The sequence below is a fragment of the Camelus dromedarius genome, unplaced genomic scaffold, assembly GCF_036321535.1.
Source record: "Camelus dromedarius isolate mCamDro1 unplaced genomic scaffold, mCamDro1.pat HAP1_SCAFFOLD_167, whole genome shotgun sequence".
NCBI classification, from domain to species: Eukaryota; Metazoa; Chordata; class Mammalia; order Artiodactyla; family Camelidae; genus Camelus; species Camelus dromedarius.
The window spans coordinates 1,956,690-1,966,966 of NW_026989824.1; the positions used below are offsets into that span (position 1 = coordinate 1,956,690).

Genomic DNA, 10,277 nt, shown 5'->3' on the forward strand with positions numbered 1-10,277 from the left:
GCTGGATAGCCAACGACGGGTAAGATCCTCAGAGGAGGACAACCTAAGACAGGCACAGCCGGCTGGACCACAGATGGCCTACTCTTTGTGTCCAGCATGGATGGCTGACTAGCCAACGACGGGTAAGATCCTCAGAGGAGGACAATCTAAGACAGGCACAGCCGGCTGGACAAGACATGGCCTACTCTTTGTGTCCAGCATGGACGGCTGGATAGCCAACGACGGGTAAGATCCTCAGAGGAGGACAACCTAAGACAGGCACAGCCGGCTGGACAAGACGTGGCCTGCTCAGTGTGTCCAGCATGGATGGCTGGATAGCCAACGACGGGTAAGATCCTCAGAGGAGGACAACCTAAGACAGGCACAGCCGGCTGGACAAGACATGGCCTACTCTTTGTGTCCAGCATGGACGGCTGGATAGCCAACGACGGGTAAGATCCTCAGAGGAGGACAACCTAAGACAGGCACAGCCGGCTGGACCACAGATGGCCTACTCAGTGTGTCCAGCATGGACGGCTGGATAGCCAACGACGGGTAAGATCCTCAGAGGAGGACAACCTAAGACAGGCACAGCCGGCTGGACAAGACGTGGCCTGCTCAGTGTGTCCAGCATGGACTTGGATTTGGAGAGAGAAAGCATCACTCGGTCCTTGAGGCCGTATGAAGTGGCCTTATAAGCTAAGTGAATGAATGACAAAGGAGAGAGGGAGGGAGAGAGAAAAGAAGGAAGGAGGGAGGGGAGGGAGGGGAAGGAGGAAGATGTGCTTAATTAACTCTTATGAGTCTGAATTCTGAGGTGGCTTGAGTGTTCAAAGGGGGCGACATTAACTTGGGCATTTAGGACAACAAGACAGGGTGGGTATTAGGTTATTTATCTTTTTTTTTAATGGAGGTACTGGGGATTGAACCCAGGACCTCGTGCATGCTAAGCATGTGCTCTACCACTAATCTATACCTACCGACCTAAGACCTTGACTTCTAAATACCATTTTCCTCAACGAAGAAGCAAGCAGCTTGGAGAAGTGGCAGATTTCAGGGCTGGGGCAGGGAAATGCAAGATGAGAGTGGATTACCTTATCAGAAAGCAAGGATGTGCTGAATGAAAAATGGTGACAGGCTGAAAGGACCCAGCCACCACCTAGAAGGGGTCCCCACTGGGCAAATCAGGGACAACCTGAGGATCAGGAAGGACAGGAAGGGCTATGAATTGAAACAGCAAATAGATCTAAATCCATGGATTCATAGTAAATCTCTGTTCCGCTCCCCATCCCACCCCCTGCAAACAAAACCCATTGGCCACCTTGGCAGGATGTTAGAGCATCAACTCGTCATTTATAAAACTGGTAACTAAAGAGTCTGATTCATCAGACAAAATTAAATGAAACCGTGAGGAAGCACACCGTTCGCCAGAGCCAGAGCAAGGCCAGACTGCTGGCCCTGCCTCCCCACCTGAATTCAGGTCTATGTTGTTTGTCTTTTGTTTTTTGTTTTTGCACATCCCGGCTCCAAATGCAAGCCACCTACCTCCCCTAAGTTCCCCAAAAGATGGCAGTAGGGGGGAAGGACAAACTTCACCTGGCACGGGGTCTTTAGAGCCTGACCCCGAGTGAGATGCGACCCCACTGTGTGGAGTCCCCTGTGAGAGAAGGACTGGAATTCCAAAGTCCCCTGGCCTGGCTGGTGGCTCCTCTTCCCTCCTGCTCTGACATCTTGTGGCCTCTTTCTCTCGGCAGGTCTTTACCCAGCAACTACTGGGACAAGTTCGTCAAGCGGAAGGTGAGAGAATGTGAACGGGGCAGTAGATGGGCCTCCTGGGCTGGGTCCCTTCCTGCCACCTGGCCATCTAAGCCCCATCAGGCACTCGCTGTGTGTGTGACCTTGGGCGAGGGGATTTGCTGAGGGAGCACCTCAGTTTGCCCATCTGGAAATAGGCATGAGAACCACACACCCCTCTCTGGAAAGCGACGATGTGCATAACAAGCATGACGCAGTGCCTGGCACACGGTAAGTACTCAATAAATACTAATTTTAGGGGAGGAAGTAAAGCTTTCTGTTTTAAGCACATTGACTAGGGAGCTGGACTGTCTTGTTTGTCTCCTCCTAGCTGTGTGAGCCTTTCGGTGTCTCAGTTTCCCTCACGTTCAAAGTGAGGTAATAAGAGGGCCGCCCCCACAGGGTTGTTGTAAAGTTTATATGACCTACTAGGTGCACAGTATCTGGCCCATAGGAAAACATCAGGGCTGCGGTATGCTCAGTGGCAGAGCACATGCCCACCATGCATGAGGTCCTGGGTCCAATCCCCAGTACCTGCACCTAAAAAAAAAAAGATACATGTTGGCTGATACGTTCATTCACTCAGCAGATGTTTGCTGAGCACCTACTACGTGCCAAGAACAATTTTGGAGGGCGTGGAGTCCAAGCAGTAGGTACGTTTCAAGCAGTAAACACATTTTGATGCTCGAGTTGGACAGACAGATGAGGAACACGTTTATGGTGTTCAGGCGGTGATAAGTGCTGCAGAAGGAAAACATAGTCCAGTAAGAGGGTTGGGGGGTGCGTGGGTGCTGGCCCAGAGAGGTTGCTCTTTCTTGTGCAGGGTGGTAAGGGAGTGAGCCAGGGGGAAATCTGGGGGAAGACCGCCCTGGGCAGGGGAACAGCCAGTGCAAAGGTCCTGGGGGAGGAACGTGCCTGGCGTATTTGAGGAGCCGTGAGGGGGGCCAGTGTGGCTGGAGCAGAGTGAGTAAGGGGGTGAGGGGGAGGAGATAAGTCCATAGATGACAGGCGGCCCAGTTGTATAGGATTCTTTGCCCACCTGCCTAATAATAATAAGTTATCCCAAATAATTTGGCTAATGAATTAACTGGACCTTTATCACGTTTGGACCCTCCCCCTGAGGGTCTGAAAAAAGCTCTGGCCCTTCTTCCCAGAAAAATGCATTCCCAATTTTTCACACAAAATTCAGAGTGTTCCCAGATGCCTCTCCAACCCAGGCCATGACTCGCCCCACTCCAGTGCTGTCTGCTTGCCCTCTGCTCTCCTGCGCAGGTCCTGGACAAGCACGGGGACATCTGGGCGGGAGCGGATCGCCGAGCTGCTGGGCATGGATCTGTCCACGCTGGAGATCACAGCGCACAGTGAACGCAAGCCTGAGCCACCGCCGGGGCTGCTTAACTGGTGAGCCAGGGGTGATCCTGCCCAGGCCAGGGGCAGGCAGGGGAGGTGGCCAGGGTCTGACCCTCCGGCATCTGGCCATCCCTCTTCCCTCCACCTGACAGGCTCATGTCCATCGGCGTCAAGTACCAGATCTGGAAGTTCGGGGTCATCTTCACCGACAATGTGAGGAGGGACTTGTAGGTGGGGAGGGACCTGCAGGAGAAGGGCCCTGGGAGGGTTGGGGGCTCCAGCACCAGGGAGCCCTGACCAGGGACTGAGTCCTGAGCCTCTGTGCACCTCTGTTCCTCGGGCACCCTCTGAACACCCGCCCAAGGCTCCTTGTCCCCTAGAATGCTCTTGGATTTCCAGACTACATCCTGCAGAGGGCTCCTCAACCCCACCCAGGATGGCTTCTCACCCAGAGTGCTCCATTGTTCTAGAGTGTTCCTGATCCCTCAAGTAATCCCAAGCCAGCGATGGCACCCTGACCCCCCAGAGCACACCTGACCCTCTTGAATGTTCCGGGGGCTCCCCGAGCTCTCCTTGACCCTCAGGAATGCTCTCTGACCCTGACTCTGTGTGCCCACAGTCTTTCCTGAACCTGGGCTGGTACATGGTGATGTCCCTCCTGGGGCACTACAACAACTTCTTTTTCGCTGCTCACCTCCTGGACATTGCCATGGGGGTCAAGACACTGTGCACCATCCTCTCCTCCGTCACCCACGATGGGAAACAGGTGTGGAGAGGAACTGCCTGAGGGATGTGAGCCGGGCAGGGCCAAGCATGGCAGTCTGAGCAAGGGTGGAGGGGTGAGGGCTGGGCGGCCAGGGTGAGGAGGGGCCAGGAGGGCAGGCCGAGCCAGGGTGGGTGTGGGTCGTGAGGCCCCAGCAGGGAGAGCCACCTGGGTAGCAGCAGGGTCAGGAGCCCGAAGGCTGGGCAAGGTGGAGGGGCTGGCTGAGCATGGCGCTGACCCGCCCCCTGCCTGCCCCCAGCTGGTGATGACCGTGGGCCTCCTGGCGGTGGTGCTCTACCTGTACACCGTGGTGGCCTTCGACTTCTTCCGCAAGCTCTACAACAAGAGCGAGGACGAGGACGAGCCTGACATGAAGTGTGACGACATGAACACGGTGAGCCCTTCCCCACAACGCTCTTGGGCAACTTCCGACCACCCCTGACCCTCAGGTTTCCCATCTGCCAAGGGGCTTAGGAACAGTGCCTACCTTGTAGGCTTATCGTGAGGGTTCAGTGAGCTGATACTTGTGAGGTACTTCGAACAGTGCTCAATAAACGTTAGCCACTGTTGTCGTATTATTTGAGCTTTTAAAGCTGTTATTATTGGAAAGGTGCTCAGGCACAGTGCCTGACTTACAAGCTACATGTTTTGGGGTTGGCTACTCAGCTTCCCTATGCTCTGGTGTCCTCACCTGTGAAATGAGTGTATAATAACAATGCCTACATCCTAGGGTGGCTTTTAGGACGTAGTGATGCTCCCTGATCATCTAAGAATAAATAGTTGTAGAACACTGCCTGGTAGGGATCAAGGATTCCATAGAGGTGAGCTATTGTCATCATTATCTGTAATTAAAAGTTTCACGCAAAGAATGCCATGCAGGTTTCATTTTTTTCTCTTCTAGTCTACTAGAGATGATCATAACCAAATTGAGTTTCTCCTACTAGAGGCATGGGCCACATTTAAATGAATTGTCCCAGGGCTTTATCTCAGAAGATGGCCTGTAATCAGGCACCGTGCTCCTGGGACCTATCCAGCTCCTCAGCCTGACGTTTGAGCCCCACCACCCAGACCTGGCCTTGCCACTCAGCCTTGTTCCCTCCAGTCACTGGTCTTAGCCCTTACCTAAGACAACTAGGTTCTCCCACTTCCCAGGGACACAAAAAGGATAGTGTAAAATCTTTCCCACATGCCAGGCAGACCATGTTCCTCTCTCTTCTCAGAACTTCCTCTTGGTTCCCCAGTGCCTTCAGCATGGCTTATGAATAGCCAGGGAATAGCTAGCCTGGCCTGAGTCTAACCACAGTCCTTCTTGCTTTTTGCTCTCTGGCTGCCTGGTGCCCCTCAGTTCCCCTAAGATCATGTATTTCCTCCCAACCCAAGCCCTTTGCATCTGACGGTCTCTCTGCCCCACCTCCACCTCAGACCCTGAGTACAAATACCCCTTCCCTTGATGCCTCACCTTTCAACTTAAGTGCTGCCTCCTACAGGAAGCCCTCCTTGACCATCGGCTGGACCTCATTCCTCTTGCTGTTCTTGCTCACGGGAGCTCTACTTTCCAGCTTCACTGACCCTCTTTCACTTCCTCACAGGAACGAGATGTCTTCTTTCCTCCCCAGTGGTGACGTTGCATGTGTGGTTTTCCCTGTCTGGAACACTCTCTTCCACCTAACATTTCCTTCAAGTTCCAGTTCACACATGTCCCTGCTTCTAGGAAGCCTTGCCTGATCACCCAGGCTTTGTGAGGCTTTCAGAGCTTCAGCGCTTCCTGTACTCCCCCTATCTCGCCCCCGATTACAGTGTGCTTTCCCCGTCCCAGCCCTCAGCCCTCTGCCTGAGCTGTCCCTGTCACAACCCTGATCATTTCTGGGCTGTCACTGTCTGATGCCATGTGAGGGCGGAGCCCAGGGCTGTCTCAGCCATTACTGTGAGTCTCCTGCCCCACTAGCCCAGGGTCCTGTAGGTACTTTGTGAATACCGAATGATTGAATGCATGACTAATGTGCTTCTCACCTTGCCCCCACAGTGTTACCTGTTTCACATGTACGTGGGTGTCTGAGCTGGTGGGGGCATTGGGGACGAGATTGAGGACCCAGCAGGTGATGAATATGAGCTGTACCGGGTGGTCTTCGACATCACCTTCTTCTTCTTTGTCATCGTCATCCTGCTGGCCATCATCCAGGGTCAGTGCTGGTCGGGGTTTTGGGAGTGGGGATGCCCAGAGGCAGACTAGCTCCTCTGAGATTGCAGGCCCGGGATCTGGTTGACCTGGCTCTGTTTCTCCCTACTGTGAGACTTTGGGCAAGTTACCTCTCTGAACCTCAGTTTCTCCATCTGTAAAATGGGGATATTAATTATACTAGTCTTACAGGGTCATTGTGAGAAATAAGTCAATTCATAGGTAGTAAGTGTCTCATGCTAAGTGCTCAATAAATGCTAGGTATTATTTTCAAGCAGCAGGGTGAGATTAGGGAGATGAGAGATTAGGGAATGGGAGGCAAGGCTCAGAAGAAGGAGCAGTCTGAATTTGGTCAGAGATTAGGCACTGACTTGCACCCGGCCTCCCCAGGTCTGATCACTGACGCTCTTGGTGAGCTCTGAGACCAGCAACAGCAAGTGAGGGACGATATGGAGGTAGGCCATATCAGGGGGCGATCCAGAGGGATTACAAGACCCTGGGGGGGTCAAATGGGCCTCAACTCTGATGCTTCCTGCCACCCACAGACCAAGTGCTTCATCTGCGCATCAGCATCGGCAGTGATGACTTTGATACGACACTGCATGGTTTTGAGACCCACCTGCTAGAGGAGCACAACCTGGCCAATTACATGTGAGTGTGGGCCCGCTGGCTAATCAGGAGGGTGGGGCCGTGGCCGGCAACATCCGGGGAGGGGATACCGGGCTTTGGTCAGTTAGGAAAGGGCTGTGGCTTCCATGTGGGTGGGTTCTCAGCCAGCCAATCAGGAGAAGGTAAGTAAGGCTGGTTCTGACCTATCTCTCACAGCCCTTCCAACCCCAGGTTTTTCCTGAAGTGTCTGATAAACAAGGATGAGACAGAACACATGGGTCAGGTAAGGGGGTGTTAATGGGAGAAAAATGGGCAAGGACATGGAGAATTTTAATAAAAGTTCATTCAGCAGGTGGCAGTAAAAAGCTCAGATCTTATCAAGCATTTGAAGATGTGACCAACCAACTCTTCCCCAACCCCAACACCTAGGAGTCTTATGTCTGGAAGATGTACCAAGAGAGATGTTGGGATGTCTCCCCTGCTGGTGATTGTTTCCGCAAGCAGTATGAGGACCAGCTTAGCTGAGACACCCACAGCTGGCCCTTCACTCACACTTCAAATGCCTTATGCTTAGAGCAAGCCCCTTAGTCCCCAAATCCCTCCTCCCAAGGCCGCTGGGGGAGAGGTGACCATGTGCTGTAGAAATAATGTCTGTGCTGCATCCCTGACGTTGTACTGGATCGTTGAATTTGGCGGGGGGGTCAGTAGGCATCCAGGAATTCGGCCCTCCTCCCCTCGCCACAGAAAACCAAGATGACAGCAGAGGCTAAAATCAAGTTTATTGGGAGACACAGGCATGTCATGACCACTATATTGTGTCCACTGGGGAGGGGATGGGGTGCAGAGACTGACTCCTAGCATCCACTCCGAACCCCAGGGACTCATTCCTGGATATAGAGGTTGCTGGGGGCAGTAGATCATCTGCTGGGCGTGTCTCCACTACCACAGGCCTGGGGAAGGAAGAGAAAAATCTGTTTACTCATTCATTTGTTCATTCATTCATTCATTCATTCATACATACATTCACAAAGAGTCTACAGAGGGTGTGCCAGCACAATGCTCAGCTTCAGCAGTGCGAGAGCAGGCAGGGCTCCTGCTGTCGAGGAGCTCAGTCTGGAGCTGCAGCCCGACATGAATCAGTGAATGACGTGAGTGCTGGGTACTAGGATGTGGCAGGGGCTCCAGGGTTGAGTTGGGGTGAGGTTAAGGGTGAAGGGTTGGTGGGGAGGAGAGTGGGGGCTGGTGTGGGAGGGTCAGGGTTAGGGTGAAGGTAGGTGTGGGTACTGAGTGTCCAGCCAGGGGTCACGGCTGAGTGGTGGAAGGAAAGCAGGGGCTGAGGTTGGGGTCATGGATGGTGGGGCTGGGTGGGGTCTGAGGCGCTCCCTAACATGTCCACGTTGTCGTAGTCATCTTCGGACTCTGACAGGTTCCTCCTGAGGAGGGACAGGCATGAGACTCTGGTGATCCCCACAACTATCCCAGCCCCCCTCCCACGCTGAGGGTCCCTGACCTAGGACTGCTGCTCTTGAAGCCTCCAGGGGGTTGTAAGCGAGCCTGTGGGATAGGAAAGAGTCAGCAGTGGCCCAGGGGGAGGGGAGGGCGGCAGGGCAGTGGGAAGGCGTCTCACCGTGTCAGCTGTGGGTCTGGACTACATGCCTCTGAGCTTCCTGAAATCCATGTGCCGCCATGGGGGTTGGGGTGGGGTGGTATGCAGGTGACACACAGTGAGCTGGGGACATGGATTCCAGAATAGAAAGAATAGAACTGGGGTGGGGGAGTGGTCTGCAGCCAGGATCTTAGGACTGGAGTTGTCCCTTCAGGGGAGGGATCTTGGTTTACAGGGGTCTCATTTTGGGGTCAAGATTTGTGATCAGGATGATGGGGGCTCAACATGGTTATAGAGTGTTTGTTTTTAGATTCCACTTGGGTATCTGGGATCAGAACAAGGTTTCTGAGGTCTCTGGGAGTCCTGGTGGTTATAGGAAATCTTATGGGGTCCGTGTGCAGAGCGGAGAGGTAGGGGTCTCTAGAATCATTTTGTAGATGAGGTTCTCTGGGGCCTCTTGTGGGATCAGATGTTAATGGGGGGCCTCTGAGGGTCTGTTTAGAAGGGAGGAGGGTCTCTGGGGTCTCTGGCAATCTGATGAGGGGGTTACAAGGGTCTCCAAAGCTTAAGGATTCTCTACTGACGACAGCAGTCAGCATCTGGGATCCCCACAGAGCTGGATCGATGGGTGGATCGGGTCCGCCGAGGGATGGCGGGGGGTAGCTGGGCAGAGCGGCAGCCGCATCAGGCCCACCGGCCTCCAGCAGCCCAGTCTGGAGCCCTCGGCTCTCCTGTAACCTCTGTGCCCCCAGCTCTGTGCCAAGCCCCCCATGCTCCCTGGCTTTTCTCCTTCTAAGAGAGGCAACAAGGGGACACCCCAGTCAGGGGAGCAGCCTGAGCAAAGGTGGGGACCGTCCAGTGCTTTTGTCATCCAAGCAAGGCCCACTCACCTCAGGCTCCTCATCTTCAATCTCGCCAACAGCTGCCCCCTTCCCTGGGTTCCTCAGTTTGTCAAGAAGCTCTAGGATCAGGCCTCTGTTTAGCCCGGGCTGGGACACCAGTTGATGCTGGGGGTGGGAGGAGGAGGCGGTCAGCAGACAGAGGGCTGGGCTGCAGGGAGAGGGCTGGCACAGGGGCTTGAGAACCCATCTAAGGGAATCTGGCGGTGAAGGTGCCAATAGAGGAAGAAGGTGGGGAAGTCTGGGCAGCTGCCACCTGGGGGATTCTGAGGTGTCTGAAGGGATCAGACGAATTCAGAGAAGTTGGAGAATTCCAGAGGTGTGTCGGGTGTCCCCTGGAATTCCAGAGAACCCCCAGGAATGGGTCCTGAAGCCGTTGGCAACTTGTGAGGTCTTAGAACTCAGCATATCTTGGGGGAAAGGTCTGGGGTACAATTTGGAGGGTCTTGGAAGGCGGAGCCCTGGGGATTTCAGAGGGAGCAGGGACTTTGAAAGGGCCATAGGCGTTCTGTGGAATAAAATCATCAGTGTTCTAGGGAGCCGAGGGAGGCCCTGGGGGGTTCCCACAGGGGGTGAGTTTGGGAAGGCTGCTCAGGGAGGGGAGGTTTACACTGAGCATCTTGGTGGCGCCAGGTCGTTTCTTGGCACTCTTGGTGAGGGTGACTTTGACGAAGATGTGGAAGGCAGCCGACCTTGGGAAGAAAAAGGCAAGTACTGGGGGAGGGTACAGTTCAAGTGTTAGAGTGCATGCTTAGCATGCAGGAGGCCCTAGGTTCAACCCCCTCCTCTAAAAGTAAATAAATAAATAAATAAATAAATAAATAACCCCCCAAAAGGCAAGTTCTGGGATGAGGGGACCAGAGACCCTCCCATCAGACCATCAGCCCTGACTCTGCCCTCTCTCCCCCGCCTTCCCATGACTCTCTCCTACCATTTGCCTTTTTCCTTTAGCCGAGGAGGCTGATAGCCACTCTTGGTCATGAGGAAGAGAACTCTAGAAAGCAAGGACAGAACATGGGATTCAGACTTCCCAGTGGAGGTCAGATCTCACCATGTGAGGGACCCCCGATGGCACTGACGTCAGCAGAGAGCAGTGAGGGA

General features: G+C 54.0%; 1 pseudogene; it reads left to right on the top strand.

Moving 5' to 3' along the window:
• The first annotated feature begins 1,782 nt into the window (after nt 1-1,782).
• LOC135320860 (ryanodine receptor 1-like) lies at nt 1,783-7,574 on the top strand (annotated as a pseudogene).
• Nucleotides 7,575-10,277: the final 2,703 nt, after the last annotated feature.